Here is a 24158-nt window from a genome sequence, read left to right on the forward strand (position 1 = left end):
CTTGCCCAGTGTTTGCAGGTTCATTCTCTACATCTGCGTCTCTATTCTTGCCCTGCAAATACGTTCATCAGTACTTTTTTTTTTTTTTAAGATTCCACAATCTAATTATAGTAGAGTGTTATTTTGTTTTATTTTTATTAACATATCATAAATGAGAAAATTGATGAGAGTTCACTGATTTGCTCAAGGTCACTTAGAAAACAGCTGAGGCAAGTTTAATGTCCAGTTATCCTGCGTATGAGATACTTTTTCCTTTGCAGAGACAAGGGAGGCTGGCAATATGAGTGATGATAGTTAATAAATGAGGAATGAAATTCATTGTATCCAACATGGAAACCATAAGGAGGGGATAGAGGAGACACCAGGACAAGTACATGGTTATTTGAAGTGGGTATTGTGTTCAGTGGGCTTCCCTGGTGGCTCAGAGGTTAAAGCATCTGCCTGGAATGCAGGAGACCCAGGTTCGATCCCTGGGTTGGGAAGATCCCCTGGAGATGGAAATGGCAACCTGCTCCAGTACTCTTGCCTGGAGAATCCCATGGAGGGAGGAGCCTGGTGGGCTACAGTCCATGGGGTCACAAAGAGTTGGACACGACTGAGCAACTTCACTTTTGTGTTCGGTGTACTTTCCAGGCTTCCTGGTGGCGCTGGTTGTAAGGAACCTGCCTGCCAGTGCCGGACACTTAAGAGGTAGAAGTTCAGTCCCTGGCTCAGGAAGATACCCTTGAGCATGGCCTGGCAAACCACTCCAGTGTTCTTGCCTGGAGAATCCCATGGACGGAGGAGCCTGGTGGGGCTATAGCCTATATAGTCACAAAGAGTCAGACGCAACTGAAGCCACTTGGCATGAATGCACACATAACCTCTTTCCAGAATGAGAGATTTCCCCATTTTGATGGTTAAAACAATCAAGTGAGAAAGAGCAAGTTATAGTCAGCCGCATATAACCTAGTTCCCCCGGTAGCTCAGACAGTAAAGAATCTGCCTGCAATGCAGGAGACCCAGGTTTGATCCCTGGGTCAGGAAGATCCCTTGGAGAAGGGAAGGCCACCCACTTCAGTATTTTTGCCTGGAAAGTCCCATGGACAGAGGAGCCTGGTGGGCTATAGTCTGTGGGGTCACAAAGAGTCACATGACTGAGTGACTACCACACACACATGTATAAACTAAGCAGGCTCATTACAGATGGTGGAAACAAAGTTTTTCTCTCTGACTGAAGTGTTTCTGTCCCGTGAAACAGGCAGGATAACGCCTCTGTCTTGTGGGTTAAAGACAGGCATAATTGTTTTCATTCTTCCTTTGAGAACTGGAGTTTTTAATTCTCCCTTGCACTGTGTCTGTGCTGATCCTGTGACTACTTACCATAAGCATGAGGAATGAATGATATTATTTCAATTACAGGCATAGTCTTTAAGAGGGCAGGAATCGTTTGCCTCTTCCCTCTGTTTCTTGGCAATCTTCCTCTTGAAGCCACAGTGCTTTTGCTGAGAAGCCTAAGTCACAGACACTGGCCATGTGTTGCCACAGTGGCCCAACTGAGCTCCTAGCCAACAGCCGGTATCAACTGACAGCCCTGTGAAGAAGCCAACGTTGGCATTCTCCTCAAATCAAGCTCCCAGTGGACCACAACCCCGGTCACCATCACACAGAACAGAAAACCACTTAGCTGAGCCCAGGCAGTGGAAATAATCATAAAAGATATGTGGTTTCAATATCAAGTCTCAAGAGTTATTGTTAGATTCTTGGTTAGTATCTTAAGAATGTTTAAGGTGATACTTCTCAGCCAGTCAACGAGGCATCTAATACTCTGAACAGCATTTATCTTAGACCATTTCTGTTAGAAAGGAAGGGTTCGAAGATTCTTTTTAAATTTTTTTTTCTATTGGAGTGTAATTAATTAGGTGTTGCAGTGGTAAAGAATCTGCCTGCCAGTGGAGGAGACACAAGAGACTCGGATTCGATCCCTGGGTCGGGAAGATCCCCTGGAGTAGGAAACGGCAACACACTCCAGTGTTCTTTGCCTGGAAAATGCCACGGACAGAGGAGCCTGATGGGTTACAGTCCTTAGTCACAAAGAGTTGGACATGACTGAGCACATACGCATGGTGATATTTGGTTCACAATGTTGTGAGAGTTTCAGATGCACAGCGAAGTGACTCAGCTATACATTGACATGTGTCTGTTCTTTTTCAAATTAACACTGAGCAGAGTTTCCTGTGCTATACTGCAGGTCACTGTCAGTTATCCATTCTAAATTTCATGGTTTGTACGTATCAATCTCAAACTCCCAAACTATCCCTTCCCCCCATGATTCCCCCTGATATCCATAAGTCTATTCTCTAAGTCTGAGTCTGTTTTCTTTTCTTTCCTTTTTTTTTTCAATTAGTTCATTTATATCATTTCTTTTTAGATTCCATATATAAGTGATATCGTATAATGTTTCTCTTTCTCTGTCTGACTTCACTCAGTATGACAATCTCTAGGTCCATCCATGTTGCTGCAAATGGCATTATTTCCTTCTTTTTAAGGCTTAGTAATAGTCATATATATATATATAATGGTTATATATATATCTCTTTGGAGAAGGGAATGCAATGCACTCCAGTATTCTTGTCTGGAGAATTCCAGGGCCAGAGGAGCCTGGCAGGCTACAGTCCATGGGGTTGCAAAGAGTTAGACATGACTGAGTGACTAACACACACACACACACACACACACACACACATTTACGTTGCCTCCATGCCTTAGCTGTTGTAAACAGCACTACAATGACTACTGCAATGCACGTATCCTTTTGAACCATCTTTTTCTCAATAGCATTGTTTCGTGGCATTCTGACTCCCAGCCCAGGCAAGGAAGAAGCAGTCTCAAATTAATTTCTGGGTTCAGATTTTTGAAAGACCCTGATGCTGGAAGAGATTGAAGGCAGGAGGAGAAGGGGACAACAGAGGATAAGATGGTTGGACGGCATCACCGACTCAATTGGACATGGGTTTGAGCAAACTCCGGAAGCTGATGATGGACAAGGAAGCCTGGGGTGCTGCAGTCCATTGTGTTGCAGAGTCAGACACGACTGAATGACTGAGCTGAACTGAACAGAATACACAGGAAATCCACACAATGTTTTTTTTTTTCCAATAAGGATGGGTTTATTTGGGATCAGAAGAGAATTAACAATGTGGAGTCTGCAAGTGACCACACAATTTTAAAAGGCATTTTATAAACTTGAAATTCAAAGGACTCAGAGACTGTTTAAAATGAAGAAAATATTTGTGGATCCCCAACTTCCTATGTGCATGAAGAAGACTGTTGATCCTAAGTGGATACGAAATGGGACCTTTTGTTTGCTTTGTGGAAAGGGAAGGCTAATGGAGAAAGCAGAGCCAGCGCCCAGAGGGTAAAGCCAAGAATCATGGAGGACCACTTTAATTACTTAATAGCGAACACATGCACAGCTTTATTTCAGAACTGCTGTGAACCATTCGCATGCCTTCTATTTCCTAACTCCCCTTTTCTTGGTTTGGATAGAGTGTTCTTAAATTCTCAAGAAATCTTCAGGCTAGTTTATGGCAAGTTAATATATTGACATTGGCCAGAGTGGGAATATTTGCACCACTAAAATCAGCAAATTCCACACATCAGCACTCTTCCTGCCCCCAGAGAATGGTTGGCAAACATTTACAAGCAGAGCACGGGTGGGAGTGGCTTGCGGTCCTCCTGTCCCCTCTTCCCTCTTTTATGTTGGGTGTGCAGGGAGGTCAGCTTAGTCTCTGCAGTTCACTGGGTCTCGTAGAGAGAAGAGTCATACCCCAAAAGCCCAGACCTCATTTAGGTGACAAAACCCTGTTCCTGGTGTTATGTCAAATTGTAGGATAAGACTTAGGAAAGTGTGGGGGAGAGAGGGAGAATATTTTGCAAGTAAAATGGATATAAGTAATTTATTGTCAGAGAACAAAAATGTGGGTTGCTTTCAAATGTCCACACCTTTTTTGCCTGTCTCCCTAGTGAGAGTTGAAGTTTATTCCTCTTCTTGAATTTGGCTAACCCTATGACTGACTGCTCAACCACTATAATGTGGCAGAAGTGATACTGTGCTGCCCAACGCCTAGTTATTAAGATGACTGAAAGATTTCACTTGCTGCCTGTTGGAACACATGTTTGAGAACCTCTGTCTTTGAACCTTTATGCCATGCAATGGAGAAGGCAATGGCACCCCACTCCAGTACTTTTGCCTAGAAAATCCCATGGATGGAGGAGCCTGGTAGGCTGCGGTCCATGGGGTAGCTAAGAGTCGGACACGACTTCACTTTCACTTTCACTTTTCACTTTCATGCATTGGAGAAGGAAATGGCAACCTACTCCAGTGTTCTTGCCTGGAGAATCAGAGGGGTTGGGGGAGCCTGGTGGGCTGCCCTCTCTGGGGTCGCACAGAGTTGGACATGACTGAAGCGACTTAGCAGCAGCAGCAGCAGCCATGCTATGAATAGTCCAAGCCATAAGGATAGGCTGTATAAAAATGATATGGTTGAAATGCCTAGTTGAGCTCCCAGCCAAGAGTCAGAATTAATCACTAGCCATGAAAATAATGGCTCAGCTGGTTAAGAATCCACCTGCAATGCGGGAGACCTGGGCTTGATTTCTGGGTTGGGAAAACCCACTGGAGAAGGGATAGGCTACCCACTCCAGCATTCTTGGCCTTCCCTCATGGCTCAGCTAGTAAAGAATCTGCCTGCAATTCAGGAGACCTGGGTTCAATCCCTGGATTGGAAAGATCCCCTGGAGAAGGGAAAGGCTACCCACTCCAGTATTCCGGCCTGGAGCTTTCCATGGACCGTATAGTCCATGGCGTCTCAAAAAGTAGGATACAACTGAGTGACTTTCACTTTCATTTTATGAAAATAAACCATCTAATGTTTTCAACACAATTAATCCCTTAAACAACTATAGCAACCGCCAATAGTACATGGAGCAGAACTGCCTGGCTGAGTCCAATCACTTCAAAGAATCTTGGTTATTTTTAGCCATAAACTTTTATTTGGAGGGGTTGTTATACAGTTTCAAACAATCAAATTAACAAACAACTTGTATAGCAAACTATTTCAGCTTATAGTAGGGTGGAGAAATGCTTAAAGAAGATGTTACCAGGCTTCCCAGGTGGCTCAATGGTAAAGATCCCATCTGCAAATGCAAGAGACACAGGAGACCTGGGGTTCAAGCCCTGGGTTGGGAAGATCCCCTGCAGTAGGAAATGACAACCCATTCCAGTATTCTTGCCTGAAAAATTCCATGGACAGAGGAGACTGGTGGGCTACAATACATTGGATTGCAAAGAGTCGACACAACTAAGCACAGCACATGAATTAAACCTCTAGTTTTACAAATAATTACACTGACATTTTAAAGAGGGTGAAACCACTTACACAAGGTTGCAAATATTGTTAGTAGTGATTAAATTCACCTTGTAAGCTCCTATCTTATATACATTCCTTTTCACTTGACATTTGGACCATTCTCTGACTTCTAGTGGTTTCACAGCATTTTAGCAAACCATACCCTAATTCTATTCTCTTATCTCAGACTTATCCTGCAGATCATGGAAACTTAACCTCACCTTATCTTACAGCCCAGAAACAATGCTCAACCATTTGTGTCCATCACATCTATCTATAGAATTTAACTTGTTACTATGAATTTAGTAGGTGTGCAACTTGAATTAAATGCTTGGCAAATCGTTTTATCTTTTTTCCTCAGTGTCTCAAGCAACACATGTCCAGCAAACTTCATTCATGATTTTGTATTCAGCAACTGTTTATTATCTTTATTCTATATGCAAGGCATTTTATTAAGCAGAAAATTGAAGCAGAAATATGAAGTAAATACATTGAAATTCACTTAACTAGGGAGAAAGAACATAAAAATTTGAAATACACATAACAATAGAAATATTATGTATATGCAAACACACATGTACAACATTAATTTATAAACAGTGACACAACATGAAAGGATTAGGTGTGCTTTTTATAAACATACTCAAAAATTGACTGCGAAAACATATATATGATCATCATTTAAGCACACACAAAAGAACACAAGTGTACACATTCTAAACAGCTTTTACTGAATTATGAGAGGGTGACTAAAAAGCTTTTTTTCAAGCTGAAAAATAGTTGAGGAAATGTTTTGCCCATCAATAACTTGAAAGTTAAGTGGAAAATATCATACTTCAATGTTGACAGCTGACTGGAACTCCAAGAAGGATTGTCTCCTACTAATCCCCAAGATGGAAAAGAAGGGGAAAAAATATATTTAAACTGCATAAGCCCAGGAAAAATTGCTTCTGAATTGTGGCTGTTAACTCCATTATGTTGTGCGATAGTTCAGATCTATATTTAAGCAGACTTTTCTAGTTCCACACAGTCTTAACATATTGAAGAAAATCTCACTCTGTTGTAAATTCCCAAACAATTCATTTCAAATTTCCCCGAAGCAGTTTGTCTTGACTCACTGCATTCTACTTTGAAATGCTCCTTGCTTTAAAGATCAATGACGCATGCATAGATGTGAACTTGACTTACTTTTGATAAAAATACATCACAATAATTCATTATTTTTAAGATGTTTATTGATTTACAATGTTGTGTTCATTTCTACTGTTCAGCAAAGTGAATCTGTTATATGCATATTCATTTCTTTTTAGATCTTTTCCCATAGAGGCAATTGCAGAGCATTGAGTAGAGTTCCCTGCGGCATACAGTAGGTGCTTATCAGTTGCCTATTTTATATATGTTTTAGTTATCTATTTTATATGTGTTATATGTCAACCCCAACCTTCTAATTTATTCCCTCCCCCAACCCCATGGTAACCATCAGCTTATTTGGTACATTTGTAACTGTTTTGTACGTAAGTTCATTTGTACCCATTTTTTTTAAGATTTCACAGGTAAGTGATATCATATGATATTTGCCTTTCTCTGACTTGCTTCACTCAATATGACAGTCTTCAATAGATCATTATTGCTAAGTTGTGCCTGACTCTTTGTGACCCCTGTGAATCTCCTCTATCTATGGGATTTCCCAGGCAAGAATACTGGAGTGGGTTGACATTTCCTTATGCAGGGAAACGATCTAAATAACTCCTATTAAATGATCATTGCGTGCTTGGCACCATTTTCCTGTATTAGCTCATTTAATCTGCCCCAAATACTATAGTATGAAGAAACTGAGGCAAAGAGAAATTAATGTTCCCAGAGTCTTCTACCCATCAAAATTTCAGTAAAGATTACAACAGTAGTCATTTGCTGAGAATACACTTAGGGAACAGTACTTTTATTCCGTGAGGTCAAATACGGTAACTGAAGGTCTAAGAGGTTAAGTCATTTGTCCAATATCATGCGAGGAGACAGTGGGGCCTGGGCTTAAGTCCAGGTCTGTCTGCCTAACTCACTCTGAAAGCTTTGAAGGGCAGGTATTCAAACGTTCACATTATAATGTATATTAGATGATTATTACATATGAATGAATGAACGTATAAGAAGAGATTGTCCATTCTGAGGAGAATAGAGGTAGCTTTACATAACTGCTGCTGGTTTGGCTAAGTTAACCTTTATGAGCTCTTCTTTTCCTGAGATTCCTTGAGAATAATAAAATTAAGAGGTAGGAACAAGAGAACTTGTTTAATTCCCTGGGATAAAATGCCCTGGGTCAGGGGCTTAGTAAATGTGATATCACAGTCAATCTGCAGCAAAGGGAAATAAGGTAGGCCCCTGAGATATCCTAGAAATTGGCTTTCTCGGTACCAGGAAAGATCAGTTTTGTTTTGTTTTTTTTTCAAATTTTTGGTACAATGAGGCATTTTTTGATAGAAAGAACTTATGTATACACCGGTGCAATTCACATTTCTTATGGGAAAGATCGCCTAAACTAGAAGTGTGTTGTTGGTATGAGTTTTTCTTTTTTGTTTTATTGGAAGGTGGAATTAAATTCAGTACTTATGCGAGAAAAGATTAAAAAAATAAAACTAGGACTTTTTAGAACCTAAAGTCTTGATTGGGAGCTTTCTCTGAAAATGTTCATAGTATCAGATTAGTTCTGTAACCCCTGTCTCTACCTCATCTTTTGCCAACAGACAGAAAGGAGGTTTACTTACCCTAGATTATCCAGATTGTCCAGTCTTGCTATGCAGTCTTGTTGTGGTTAAGGACATGGGCTCTGAGATCAGAAAGTTCATGGCTGAAACATTTGACTCTGACATTTACAGCTCTTTCATCCTGGACAAATCATTTAAACTCTCTGGGTATGTGTTTTCTCATGTCTAAAATGCTGGTAGTAACTGTTATTCCACCAATGTGTTGGAAGAATTTAAAAAATGAGGTAACAGCTAAAATATTTGTTTTAGTACCTGACTCACAGTAAAGGATTAACAGCTAAATTGTATGTATAATATAATTGCTGATGTTAATTGAATGTTAAATTTCTGATTATTGTAGCTAGGTGAGGTAGGGGGTCTTAAAAATGTAAAAATAAGCCAACTTAGAATTTTCATTGCCTCTAGCTAAACCATAATGTACTGATATGTGTGTCATACATTTTTGTATTAATATTTTTATTTAGACAGATTTTATTTAGGTAGATTGATTGCATAGATACTTAAGACCCTCTGATGGTGAGGAAGGGGGAAAAGCTAAAAATTACTGTGTGATTAGAGTTGAAGTCCCCTTACTAAATGTTACAGATTTTAGTAGCTGATCACGTACATATGCCACTAGTGCAAGAGAAAATGAAATTGATTTTTTTAAAAAATGATTTTAGGTTACCATTCTCAGAGGGCTTCCGATCACACAATATATTTAACAATTTAAATGCATACAGCTAACTCTTGAGTGTCCACAAGTGAAAAGATAAGAAGAGATGAATGGGATGCACATGAAATATAGATCTTCACTCAAGAATATTGTTTTCAATTTATTCTCCAGTTTGCTATTTTAAGAATCAGAAACAAAAAAAAAAACAGAGGTAGCTGAAGGAAATGTTAACTTTTCTCCCTCCATTCCAGCAATGCCTATCCATTGCTCCCATCTTCCCAAGCAACCTATGTGTTCATAGAGTCACTAATAATATGTACAAAGAAGGAGAAGAGGAAAGAGGAGATTAAAGAGCAAACATAACACTTCAGAGCTCATGAAGCATTTTGTCAGTCAGTGGCTTAACTGTATGGATCTAAATACATTCTATTTAGAGCAGCAATTCTCAGAGCTTCCCCCAACTCTCCAGTCTTTTCACTTCCATTACTGATGGTGTGCTCACATGCTACAGGCCTTCATGGGCATTGCTCAGTTAAAGTACTGTAATTCCACCTTTTCTGTTTACATGCCAAAAAACATAAAAATGCATTCTAAAAAATACATTAAATATACAAGTAGTACAACTACTTGTAAATGTAAACGACTCTTTCTTAGACTTAAATCGTAGTCAGACTTTAGAAGTTCACTTATATTTAACCAGTTATCTGTAAATTGAGTTAGCTTCCTTCCATGCTCCGTGCTAAGTAGCTTCAGTCATGTCCAACTCTTTGCAACCCCATGGACTGTAACCCATCAGGCTCCTCTGTACATAGGATTCTCCAGGCAAGAGTAAGTTGCCTTTTCCTTTATCTTATATGAATTATCTCATTTAATCCTGCCATAATCCTGTATGGTGGAGATTAATGCTTTTGTGGCATAAATAACCAACTTTGCAAAGAAATATGTTCTCCTCTTGCACAGAGTATGTATTAGTTTCCTGTAGCTGCTGTAACAAATTACCACACATTCATAACATAAAACAAGAGGAAGTTATATTCTCACAGTTCTGGAGGCCAGATGCCTGAAATCAGTTTCACTGAGTGAAAATTGAGTTGCTGTCAGGAGCCCCCTGGCTTCGGAGGTTCTTCAGGAGAATCTGTTCCTTTTTCAGCTTCTGGTGGCTTCTGGTGTTTCACGTGGTGATTGGGTTGGGCTGCAGGATAGATATAACTGCAGTGTGGCCAAGGTCAAAAGGTGGGGATGTACCACCGAGGGAAGAGATGAACACGTGATTTCAGGTTGCTTGGAACATGCAGCGCACATGAGGTTCAAGAGGAGAGAGCGAGCACAGGAGATCCAGCCGTCGGCATGTGTCCGCTGCTCATGGCTATCGGATCCACTCATTCTGCAGCCTACGTGGGCAGTGTGGCTGCTTCCTGCCACAGCAAGGAACCACTACCCTTACAATGTAGGGTCTGAAATAAAGTTGTCGGTGTGTCTGAGGGCCATAGACGTACACATAGCTAAGCAGTTCCAAGAAAACCTGCACCCCTCAAGGGGAAGAGAATTGTACTATCTGTGCTCTGAGATCTTTGGATGCAGTATAATTTGTGAGCTTATCAGCACGTCTTCTGCACACAGTTCTTATCGGGAACACAGGGAGTCACTGGGCTGCTCTTACACCCTTCCTTCACCGCAGGCATTCCTTGATTTGTGGCCGCGTCACTCCAGTCTCTTCTTCCTGATTGCAGTGTCTCTTCCTGTGTGCGTCACATCTCCATCCGTTACAACCTCCTTATGAGTCCTAGGGCAAAACTTCTGATCCATACATTGTCCATCATATGTCAGGGAGCAGATGACAGCTAAGCTGCAAGTCATGGTAGACCACACACACACACAACAGACCATGGTTTCCCTCCCGTATGGCTACAGAAATAACAAGCGTTACATGATTCCACAGCAGCCAAGGCTGGCCTGGGTTTGACACTTGCGTTTTAATCCACTCTCTGCCTGAATTTCCCACCGGCATTCTTGCTTGAGCATGTGTCCTTGCTGCTGCTTCTCAGTGACTCTGGACCTGTCAGCCTGCCTTTCTTTCTCTTTCGGGTGACCTTCTTGGACATAACTTCTGGCCCTGCTGACTTATAGGATCTGCCAGTAAAGTTCACTCTCTCTTATTCAAGTTTCATGTCTGGCTCTTTACATTTAGCTCAGTTTATTGGTTGTGGAAGGTCTGAGACATGTTCGCAAAACTCTGCCTTTGAAATATTGAATTAAAATGATTTGGCAAAAACTGGAGGAGAAACCAGAAATTTAGTATCCAGTATTGATTAAGAAACAGAAAACATCCTGTTATAACTTGGAAAGGGGCTGGGCATGACCTATATGCTTTAAGTCTTAAAATGAAGTGGATATTCAGATATTCATATGATATGTCCCAAAACATAACACCCTTTGTCATTGCCTATAATTGGACTTCAGTGATATTGCCTGATCAATGCATGCAAGATATCTTTCCCAAGCACTTACAAGTACTCACTCCCACATAAGTCAGGGTAGGTACTCTTTGCTATTGGAAATATACTGCCCATACTAGAAGCTGGCAGTGAGAACCTTTGTCTCAGGTTGTCCTTTAGCTTTAAGAACGTTTGGTAAATGAGCAAATGAACATGCCACTAAGAAAAGAAAGAGTCTCATATTAACTCTAAAATAAGGACAGTCAGAGTGGAAAATAAAGGGAAACAAAAGCCCAAACTCATGAAATAATCTTAATAATTCCTACCACTCTTTCAAAAATCATTTTAAAAGTAATATACTGACATTAGAGAAGGGAATTATGTTTCTATTAAATAAAATTATCTATCTTTATTTACTATCTTAAGACAACATTCACTATCTTAAGAGCTTTATCTCAATTGACTCTCAACCAATGCTATGAAAGTATCAGCCCTAAAAAAACTTCAGAGGTAAAAAATGGGTCAACTCATCCATTAGTCCCTAATGTGTAATCACTTGCCTATTATCCCATTTAATTCATCTCCACTTTCACCTTGAGACTGGTTCCTTGTTTAATCAGAAATACACAAGAGAAGACGACTACACATGAAGCCAGTTAATCTGTTTTCCAAGCATGGATGTTTCTCCACTTGATTCATGATCTGGGATAAATGCCTTCCACTCTCTCTTCACAGTGATTGCTAAGAATCCTTATAACTATCAAACAGTAAAATAAAGAAACCAATACGTACACAAATATAAATAAACCTATGCTATATCCACGATTGAAATATATTAATCAGTACCTAATTGCGTCAGGGTTCTAGAGTGAGGAGGAGGAAGATACAAAGAAATCTGGCAAAGTTGAAATAGTATTGACTCAAAAATCTTCTTTGGCAAATTAATGAGGGTGATGTATCTTCTACTCCCAGTTCTGTTCTTGCATTTACACCCCCTAGTTCACAAATAGCCACACCCCTTCCTGGGATATGATATTCTGTTTGACACCTGAGCTCTGTACCTTGGAGTCTCCAGAATTCCACTTGGTTTGCATAGAGCTTCCTTGATGCCATTTAAGACTACCATTTATTTACAGATTTGACTGTGTCAGGTTTTAGCTGCAGCACTTAGGATCTTCTTTTGGGTCATGCGGGACCTTTTGCTGTGGCACACAGACTCCCTATTTGCAACATACAGTCTAAGTTACTTCACTGCACGTGCGAGTTTAGTTTTCTAACCAGGAATCAAATCCGCATTCCCTGCATTGCAAGGTGGATTCTTTTCTTTTTTTTTAAATTTAAATTTATTTATTTTAATTGGAGGTTAATTACTTTACAATATTGTATTGGTTTTACCATACATCAATATGAATCTGCCACGGGTGTACACATGTTCCCCATCCTGAACATCCCTCCCACCTCCCTCCCCATACCATCCCTCTGGGTCATCCCAGTGCACCAGCCCCAAGCACCCTGTATCCTGCATTGAACTTGGGCTGGCAATTCATTTCTTATATGATATTATACATGTTTCAATGCCAAGGTGGATTCCTAACCACTGGATCTCAAGGAAAGTCCTGAGACTACATTTTTTTTTGGTCCCTGTCTATTCCTGTTTTAGTATTATAGCTTAAAAATGTGCCATTTGTACCCTTATTTAGTCCAAGGAAAAGCAGTTGCCTTGGAGGCTTCTGGTGTCAGAGACCTCACTCCTCTTCCTCACAGTTCATATATTTTGAATCACTTGACTAATGATGCAGGGTGAAATATAGGCAAGAGACAAATCTGGCTTCAGTTCAGTTCAGTCACTCAGTCGTGTCTGACTCTTTGCAACCCCATGAACTGCAGCACGCCAGGCCTCCCTGTCCATCACCAACTCGCACAGTGCACCCAGACCCATGTCCATTGAGTCGGTGATGCCATCCAACCATCTCATCCTCTGTCGTCCCCTTCTCCTCCTGCCCCCAGTCTTTCCCAGCATCAGTGTCTGGCTTAAGTTACCTATGTTTGTTCCAAGGAAGAAGAGGAACTGACCTACATCTCCACAACACATCCTGGATATGGAGATTATCACCCCACTGCTGTCTCTGAGACCAGACCAAACAGTGAATAAGCATTGTTTAGGGCTGGTGTTTTTCATCAGGACCAAGTTACTAGGCTGATGGAATATTGCCTTTTGGAGATAAATTATACTTTGCAAATGCATCTAGAGCTGCAAAGGCATACATGTCTAGAGGCAAAATTAACAGTAATGCCCTAGATTAGGAAGCACCCTGATCTGCATTCTGCTGAGCAGGGCCAGTGGGTTGGGAGGGGTCTGAGTCCCTCATATTCTGGTTTTTAACATTCTGTGTCTCAATGACTATGCTATTGTGGTTTATTTTGCAAAGTCTCCATAAAAACATGTTTATTTGCCTTTAATTTAAAAATATGCTCTAATTGATAATATAAAGGCATGTTGTGCAAGAACTTAATATACTGCAAGTGTGTGCTGGCAATAGGAAGCAGGGTTGTGGGGAAATTTAAGTGGCAGCACTTTTCTCCCAAATCATGTACTTGATTTTCCTGAAGGTCCACAAATGGCAGGAGATAAAGTATCAACTTAATTTCTTTTCTTTATTTCTTGGTTGTTTTAAAAAATAAACTAAGCCATTTAAAGTGGCAAAGAACTACCTCCTTATGAATTGGAAATGGATAAAACTCTATTATTCTCTTCCTGTCAGCTCATCTCATTTCTTCCTCTTCTTTGAATAAAAGTCATAATGAAAAATAAAAATAATAGCCATACTTATCTATACATACTTATGCATAAATTAAATATATTTACAAAGACACACACACACACATATAGGCATGAGTATATATACATGTGTATAGAGATGGTTTCCCTGGTTGTTCAGACTGTAAAGAATCTGCCTGCAATGCAGAAGACCAGAGTTCAACCCCTGGGTCAGGAAGGTCCTTTGGAGAAGGGAATGGCTACCCACTCCAGTATTCTTGCCTGGAGAATTCCATGGACAGAGGAGCCTTGCAGGGGGCTCTCTATGCAACAGTCCAGGGGTCGCACAGAGTCAGACACAACTGAGTAACTAACACTTTTCACTTTCTTCCACTATATATATATATTGACATATATAAATGCCCACTGTTGGGAATTTGAAGCCTAATTCATTTATTCTTATCATAAAATTAATTAAAAAGTCTTCTCTCTTCCTAGTTGCTCAATATCTATTTCTTTTCCCTAGGATTGATATATATCATTTGCTATCTAAATTCAAGTATTAACATGACTATTGTAAAGGATATATTTTTTCATTAACATGAATGGCCAGTTGTATGATAAGTGTCCTCAGATGCTGGACAAAAGTAGGTTAAACATTGTCTATTAAATCATAAATCATTACTGTGTTAAAGAATTCCTTCTCAAGACAGCAGAGAGCTAATCTCTGTCTGTAGGTTTTTAATTAAATAAAACAAATGATGATGAAACTCTCTTTGGATGTATTCAAGTTCTCTTTGGTGCTGATTAAAAACAATCTAGATCCTTTTTTGCTACTCTGGTGCTCTTTAATTTTGCCTGGTTGCAGGGATTGCATGAAGGGGATTTGAGAGGATCCAAAAATGGATTTAATGGTGTCTTGAAGTAGAAAAGCTCTAGGAAAATAAATTAGGAAATTTGCTTTCATAATAAAAACTGACCTTGTTCACTTCTATTATCCGTCAAGTTCATTTACTCAATGAATGCTTATTCGTGTATCATTTTTCTGCTAGGCACTATGTAGTTAGATGCTAGAGATACAATATGAGTATGATAGTTATGGATTCTTATTTACAATCTAGGAGAAAAAGAAAAATGAATGAAATAATCACACAAGTAGATATAGTAACATAACAGGAATACATGTTTTCAAAGAATGTAAGTCCAAAGGAATTTGACCAATCTGAGGCTTTAAGATGACCTTCCTTGGGGGGAAGTGACATTAACTAAAATCTAAAGGATGGGTAGAGTTTGAGATGATCTGAAATGGAGAGTATAAAGTTTGCTTCCAAAGGCGTATGTTGGCTGGGTACACACATTTATTTTATGCTTTCATCATGTGCCTTGCCTTTCGCTTCTTGAAGCAAAAGGCAAAGGAGAAAAGAGAAGATATGCCCATCTAAATGCAGAATTTCAAAGCATAGCAAAGGGAAAAGAAAGCCTTCCTAAGTGATCAATGCAAAGAAATAGAGGAAAACAATAGAATGGGAAAGACTATAAATCTCCTCAAGAAAATTAGAGGTATCAAAAGATGGGAACAATAAAAGACAGAAATGGTATGAACCTAACAGAACTAGAAGATATTAAGAAAAGGTGGCAAAAATACACAAAAGAACCATACAAAAATGATACTAATGACTCAGATAAACATGATGGTGTGATCACTCACCTAGAGCCAGACATCCTGGCGTGCGAAAGCAAGTGGGCATTGGGAACATCACTATGAACAAAGCTACTGGAGGCGATGGAATTCCAGCTGAGCAATTTCAAATCCTAAGAGATGATGCTGTTAAAGAGCTGCATTCCATATGACTGCAAACTTGGCAACTCAGCGGTGGCCACAGGACTGGAAAAGGTCAGTTTTCATTCCAATTCCAAAGAAAGACAATGCCAAAGAATGTTCAAACTACCACACAATTACACTCATCTCACATGCTAGCAAAATAATGCTCAAAATTCTCCAAGCCAGGCTTCAACAGTGCGTGAACCGAGAACTTCCAGATGTTCAAGCTGGATTTTAGAAAAGGCAGAGGAACCAGAGATCAAATAGCCAACATTTCCTGGATCATAGAAAAAGCAAATTCGTTCCAGAAAAAAACGTCTACTTCTGCTTTATTGACTATGCCAAAGCCTTTGACAGTGTGGATCACAAGAAACTGTAGAAAATTCTTACAGAGATGGGAAAACCAGTAACACCTTACCTGCCTCCTGAGAAATCTGTATGCAGGTCAAGAAGTAGCCATTAGAATCGGAAATGGATTGGTTCCAAAAGGGAGTACCTCAGGCTGTATATTGTCACCCTGCTTATTTAACTTACATGCAGAGTACATCATGCAAAATGCTGGGCTGGATCAAGCACAAGCTAGAATCAAGATGACTGAGCCACTGAACCAAACTGATCATGCATCTCCCATCCAAAGACAAGATCCGGGTCCTCAGGTACTTTCTTTTCTTTGCTGCCCCCACATGGTCTGGCCTACTATACACTGAATGTTTGATAGTACATATTGGCTTTCCTCTTGGCTCAGTTAAAGAATCTGCCTGCAATGCAGGAGACCCAGGTTTGATCCCTGGGTGGGGAAGATCACTTGAAGAAGGAAATGGCAACCCCCCTCAATGTTCTTGCCTGGAAAATCCCATAGGCAGCGGGGTCTGGCAGGCTACTGTCCGTGGAGATGCAAAGAGTCAGACATGACTTAGCAACTAAATCTCATTGTACACTTGAATTCTTACCAACATCTGTGACATCCCCAAGATAATGATACTTCCATAAGCTCTATCTTATCAATAAAAATGAAAAGGCCTGGATGGATAACTGACTCTTCTGAAGTCAATAAGATTCATTGGTTCTTAATTACCCTGCTCTCCTGTCTTTGAACTGATACCTGCATATTCATAATAGTTATCTTATAGAATGAGCAGATATTTTCAGCATTAGGGGCAAGGTCAAGCAAAGTATGCCATATGAAATGATTACACAACTTTATGTGATATCATATGGTTATTGATCAGTCGCTCAGTCGTGTCTGACTTCTTGTGACTCAATGGGCTGCAGCGTGACAGGTTTGCTTGTCCTTCACTCTCCTGGAGCCTGCTCAAACTCATGTCCATTGAGTCGGTGATGCCATCCAACCATCTCATTTTCTGTGGCCCCCTTCTCCTCCTGCCCTCAATCTTTCCCAGCATCGGGGTTTTTTCCAATGAGTCAGCACTTCACATCAGGTGGCCAAAGTAATGTAGCTTCATTTTCAGCATCAGTCCTTCCAATGAATAATCAGGATTGATTTCCTTCATGATTGATGGGTTTGATCTCCTTGCTGTTCCAGGGACTCTCAGGAATCTTCTCCAGCACCTCAGCTTGAAAGCACCAGTTCTTTGGATCTCCCCTTCTTTATGGTCCAACCCTCACATTCATACATGACTACTGGAAAAACCATAGCTTTGACTATATGGACTTTTGTTGGCAAAGTGATGTCTCTGCGTTTTAATATGCTGTCTAGGTTTTTCCAGTAGTCATGTATGGATGTGAGAGTTGGACTATAAAGAAAGTTGAGCACCGAAGAATTGATGCTTTTGAACTGTGGTGTTGGAGAAGACTCTTGAGAGTCCCTTGGACTGCAAGGAGATCCAACCAGTCCATCCTAAAGGAGATCAGTCCTGGGTGTTCATTGGAAGGACTGATGTTGAAGCTGAAACTCCAATACTTTGGCCACCTCATGTGAAGAGCTGACTCATTGGAAAAGACCCTGATGCTGGGAAAGATTGAAGGTGGGGGAAGAAGGAAGGGGACGACCGAGGATGAGATGGCTGGATGGCATCACCAACTCAGTGGACATGAGTTTAGGTAAACTCCAGGAGTTGTTGATGGACTGGGAGGCCTGGTGTGCTGTGGTTCATGGGGTCGCAAAGAGTCAGACACGACTGAGCCACTGAACTGAGCTGAAGGTTTGTCATAGCTTTTCTTGCAAGGGGCAAGCATCTTTTAATTTCATGGCTGAAAGCACCAGCCACAGTGATTTTAGAGGACAAGAAACTGAAGTCTGTCACTTTATTTATCATATTGTGACAAAATATAATTGCATGATGTATTGGTAAACTCCTAATGACCATCCCATATATGGACATACTATATAAAATTGCGTATTCATCTAAAATTATGTATTAGTATGTCTTACATGCATGGACCCTGCAAGCTATAATGGGATATTTGAAAATTATTTTGACTTGAATCCTGTCTTTTGATTTCTCATCATTTGCTTGATTGCATAGTATAGGCTATAGAAGTAAATCTTTCTTCCGTTGCCTACCTGCAACAGAATCTTGAGGAAGCTAGTAAATTTTCATTAAATATACAGGGGCAGTAGAGTTTTGTGAGCATTGGAGGTAGCATCTATAAAGCGTATGGTGCAAGGTTAATAGTGGTTGTTCAGTGAATGCCCTGAATAGCGATGATGATGGTGATGATGGTAATCATGGCAGTGATGAACACAGAGATGATGAATCAGGGGAAGTGAGACATATATAAATAGCAATAATAATGCAAACTGGAACATTGTGAATACCTTACAAGAATCTTACATATTCACAAGGGAAGTTCAAAAGAGGAAGATATATGTTTATACATAATATTAAGGGAAATTAGTTATGCTAATTAGGAGAATGAGAGCATAAAATAATAAATGTGTGCCCTGATTACAAAAATGTAAAAACATACGAATATGTAAAAGAGCCTCTAATGTGAGTTAAAGTATTTTTTATATTTTTTCTTATGGAGTAACTTCAATCTGTAGTAAAACATGTATACTTACCCAGTGGTTTTATTCTCTGTCAAGGATACATTTTAATCACAGTGACCTTAGCCTCTAGAGCCCAGAACTCATTACTCATGAAGGCTCCTTTGGGAATTATGACAAATGAATCCATGGCTTTGATCCAGTTTCTAATGGACATGTGTCCTGGTGACAAATAACCTCTTCTACAGTAGGCACACCCACCTGATCCCTTGGCTGTCGGATCCCTACCAAGGCAAAGAGAATCAGCCAAACTTTCATCTTCTTTTAAAGGGCTGAGAGAGTGTTTGTGGACCTCAGTGTCCCACTTCTATTAATTGGCCTTGGAACAAGTGCATGTCTTGAGGATGAATGGGAACTCACATGAGGAGGTTTAGGAATTCCCAGTGGCAGAAAGTATAGGCATAAGGAAAACGTCATGCATAGGTTTGAAACAGCCAAAAATCCTTACAGTTTCTCTCTCAGATGATGAAGACTTCCCCACCCTTTGAATCTGGACTGGCCTTGTGACTTGCCTTGACTAATATAAAATGACAGATGAATAAATGTGTAGATTTTAGAGCTTAGGACTTGATCAAGACAGCTTCAGTTGCTGTGTTATAATTTTTAGAAATTTTCTCAGGTCACCACACAAGGAAGCTAGACTAGTGTGCTGGAGAATGAGAGACCCCCAGAAAGACAACCAAGGGTGCTTGCTGAGAACTTCTATCAGCCGCCAGGCATGGAACCATGGCCTTCTGGCCCAGCTGAATGTGACTCATGAGTAAGCCAGGTGAAACCATTCCAGCCAGCCCATGAACTAGAAATCACTTGTTTCAAGTCACTAAGTTAAGGGTTAGTTTGTTACACAAAAATAGAATAATGATATATTTGGACATAAGGATCAAGGGGATTCCTTAAGTATTTTTCTGTTTTCCTCCACACAAAGCAATATAAATAGAAAGATTGGGCCTGGTGACATTGTTAAATATGATATCATAAAGGGGAAATGACCAATGGTTGTGGGCCCCACAGTTTAAATGGATCTATTCTTTTAATAGCTCCATGGGAATATGGCCAATACTTGCATGCCGTCCTTTCTCCCACATTGCCCATGGTGTGGCCAGATTCTGCCCTCTATTATGCAAAGTAATTCACTCTCTCCTGCTCATATTCATTCACTTCTTTACCCATCCATTCACTCTCTCATTCATCAAATATTTATTGATTATTTACTTTATGCAAGGTATGCATGAAAGTCTCTCAGTCGTGTCCAACTCTTTGCGACCCCATGGAATTCCCCAGGCCAGAATACTGGAGTGGGGTTGCCATGCCCTCCTCCAGGGAATCTTCCCAATCCAGGGATCGAACCCAGGTCTCCCATATTGCAGGCAGATTCTTTACAGTCTGAGTCACCAGGGAAGCCCTTATACAAGGTAATATGCTGGAAATACAGCTGCATGTTAAAAAAAATATTCTGCATGTTAAAAAAAAAATTCTGCCATACTCCAAATCCATCAGTGCTCAGAGGGAAAATACACAAGTAAAATATCCACCTATTTCAAAATACTTATCCTATGAAAAAGAAGGATCTAGTGACTAAATTGGTATTTTTCAGCATATATGTACGCCTGTGTATGTGCACAAATGTTTAGGTAGATGTAGGCAGCATATGTGAGTCGTGTATATTTTTGTATGAGTTTACAGATGTCTCATGGGCATCCTTAACTGTGCTCAGTTGGGGATAGATGTGCTTTCCCTGCTGTGTGTAAAGACATTCATCTCGTTGAATGGGTATGGCATATGTATTTTATCTGATGTATCTGCGTGTATGTGCCTGTGTGCGCATTTACATTATTAAGCAGATAAAAAAAGCGCATGTGGGAAATACGGATGCACTTTGAGTACGTTTGTTTCCTGAGTGTACATGCCTGTGTGTATGCAAACATGTTTGTATGAGGAAAAGAAAAAAAAAAATAAATGTAATAAGAAGCTGATGAAACAAGAATTGCTTCGTTATCAATCTCTTTCTCCGTTTATTCGGTTTTGGCTGTGCTGGGTCTTCGCTGCTGCACGACCTTTTCTCTGGCTGTGGTGAGCGGGGCCACTCTCCAGAGGCCGTGCACCGGCTTCTCACTGCGGCCGCTTCGCTTCTTGTGGGGCCTCCGGGTGTCTGGGCTTCAGTGTCTGCAGCACGTGGGCTCAGTAGTTGCGGTTTATGGGCTCAGTTGCTGGCTGGCGTTTGGAATCTTCCCAGACGAGGCATTGAACCCACGTCCACTGCACTGGCAGGTGGATTCCTATCCACTGTACCGCCAAAGAAGTCCCGATCAACCTGTTTTTAATAAAGGAGAGACTCCCACGTCTTTGCCTTTCCCTCGCCTTGACACCCCTCCCAGACAGGGTCAAAAATGGGAAGAGAAAAGATGGTCCCCAAACTTCCCACATCCTTCAAGATTCAGTATTCCAGTTCTTTATCTGTAAGTTTTGCTTCTGGGCACGGATAGTCCTAAAAAATGACTGCAGCCATCATTTTAATAAACAGATCAGTCCCATTCGTATCATTATGAAATAATCAACATGAAAATATTGGTAAGAAAGACATAAATCAAAACTGAGCATTGGTATTTTCTGTTGCCTTTAAAGAAATAATAAGAACACCAATCAACGGTCTCTGTAACACAAGGTGACCTCTGAAAGGTCATCAGTTCCAGTAATCAAAGACCAGGGAGCTTCACTGAGATCCACTGATGACCTGGATTGCTGACACAATACCCTTTCCAGGCTGAGACAGAGGGAGGCCTCAGTTAGCCCCCATCACCCGTTTGGAATGAATCACTTCCCTTCCACATTGCACCCTTAGGAAGTCTTAATGGGCAATGTGTTTTATTTCTTTTAGATTTAGCAGTCGCAGAAGATAATGGTGCAGCGCACTCCCCATTGTCTTACCTTAGAGACACTTGCCTACTTAGTATGCTCAATAGTTATGTTTGAGAGGTCCCAGCCTCAGGAAATTCTAATCACAAACGAATCAACATGACTATAAAATGTGTTTTGCCCTCAATGCAAACTTTTAAAGATTTGAAACATCCTCAGAAAATTCCTTTTTCATTAATCACCCTTGCTGCAAATAATATACACTGCACTATTTGAAATAGACCTGTAACAACAAAGCGTTTGCTGTTTGTCACTAATGTATGTACATACATTATTTCATTTCCTCTTTACAATATCCCTGAGAGGTCATTATTATTGTTCCTATTGCAAAGATAATCAGATGGAGGCTCAGAGAGGATTAAGGGACCCACAATGGCATACAACGAGAAGGTGGGGGAATCTGGATTGAAGCCCAGGTCTGCCTTCTGTACACTTTTTCATTCACTGGGTGTCTGCAGAGCGCTGTCCATATACTGGGACTTATTCTAGCAGCTTGGAATACAGTGTTGAACAAAGCATAAGAAAATCCCCTCCACAAGAACTGTCTGTTGAATTTCACAATGGGGATATCATTGATGATCTTGATAAGAGCAATTTCAGTGGTCACAAGTCAACTGGAATATAACAAAAGATAATGAGAAGTAGGGATTGGAAACGGGGTGTTAGATAAGACTTTTACGGAATTTTGTAATAAAGGGAACCAGAGAAATGGAGCAAAAGATGGAAAGGCATCATGAATCAAGAGATTCTTTTTTTCTTCTTTATTCTAACTAAGCATGTTTGTGTGGTGATAAGAATAATAGAGAGAGCGAATAACATTAAAGCAAAGGAAGGAATGAGAGCTACTACAATGTCTTGAGTGGGTGAGAGAGGATGGTTTCTACTAGACAAGTGGAGGAACTGATTTGGAACGGACATAGTGAAGGAAACACAGGGAGAATAATGCTAAGGTTTAAATAATTATTTAAATGGGGAATCAGAGCATACAGACACATGGTTGACAGGGAGGTGGGAGCTTATGGAAATCCTTTTCTAACTGCTGTCCCTTCCACAGTGAAATAGGATATAAAAGCATTGGTTGAGACCGAGCATGTGCATAGAGAGGTGAGGGCTTGAGGAGGACAGGACAGGTAGACAGTCATGCTGAAGAGTTCGAGAGTCCCGGACCATCACTAATGACAGGGTGCCGGGCAGCAGAAGGGTGAACAGAAGGCTGACCGCTTGTGACTATCGCACGATAGTACCACTTGTAACTCTATTTTCATCTCTCTTTCAGTAGTCCTATTTCTTCATCCCTTTTGCACAGAAGAGAAATATAAATTTCTCCTTCATTCAAACTTAGAAATACTCCTTCCCAGTAGTAAATTAGTGATTTAATAGCACTGTGACTTTGGGTTTAATAAATTTTCACCTGTTTCTTCTCTTAGAAAATACATAAAATTTTATATATGACACTGTTGGAAAGTTAAAAAGAAATTACTTTCTGTTAAAAAGCTTTGGTTTACTCTCAAATGCCATGCTGATATGAATCTTTTTCTTATGCTTTCATCTAGCATTTATGTCATAACATATCTATACTATTGGTATAGATTGACTTCTTAATACTTTTGCCTTTATAGTAATGTTGTGTATAAGCTCAACCTCCTTTTTTTTTTTTTTTTTTTTTTTGTAAAGAAGGTGGTGAAGGTTTTCAGATAGCTTGAGTGATTTACCAAAGTCACCCAGTCCATTCTAGCTTCTGTGGAAACTCAGGGCAGCTCATTTACATTTTAGAGACCATGGTCACAGAACAAGAACAGATATATTAAAGTAAGAAAAAAGAAAATTGACATTCAGAACCTTAACATCATTCCCCAGTGTTTCTGTGACAATTTAAATCTAATAACTTTTGAAGATTCTAGAGTTCAGAGACCTCTGCTTGAAAAACTGTCAGCAGCAAGACCTAAAGATAGAGATTTTTAGGGCACTCAGAGGTCCCACACAGGGTAGCAAAGAGAAAGAAAGAACTGCACAAAGGGGAATCAACTCCGAATAATATGAGTGTTTTTTTTTGATCCATGTAAGTAATTGCAGACTAGTAAAGGAAGATATTGCGTCTTTCTTTAGAAGATGAGACAGGGAAAAGGGGCTGTGATTATAGGCACTTCTTCAAACCTTGAGTCTCATGTTTAAGTATGCACAACACATTTTAATTATCATCACTGTTACCATTCATCACCACGCTGCATTGTAATAAGAGGTAATAGGATGCATTGTCCCCTTCTTACATTAAACGTGTCAAGTACCATAAATAGGACAATTGACATAATTGCTATAAATCCCAGGGTGTGTATGTGGGTGGGTGCTAGTGGGGAAAATGATCACCTCATCCTCACACAATATTCCAGGATAAATTCACATAATTGGGTCTAAAAAT

General features: G+C 40.2%; 1 non-coding gene across 1 annotated transcript; it reads left to right on the top strand.

Moving 5' to 3' along the window:
• Positions 1-410: 410 nt before the first annotated feature.
• Positions 411-482, top strand: TRNAS-GGA (transfer RNA serine (anticodon GGA)). The gene has a single exon. It is a non-coding gene; the product is annotated as a tRNA-Ser (tRNA).
• The last annotated feature ends 23676 nt before the right edge of the window (positions 483-24158 follow it).

The sequence above is a fragment of the Capricornis sumatraensis genome, chromosome 6 (assembly GCF_032405125.1).
Source record: "Capricornis sumatraensis isolate serow.1 chromosome 6, serow.2, whole genome shotgun sequence".
NCBI classification, from domain to species: domain Eukaryota; kingdom Metazoa; phylum Chordata; class Mammalia; order Artiodactyla; family Bovidae; genus Capricornis; species Capricornis sumatraensis.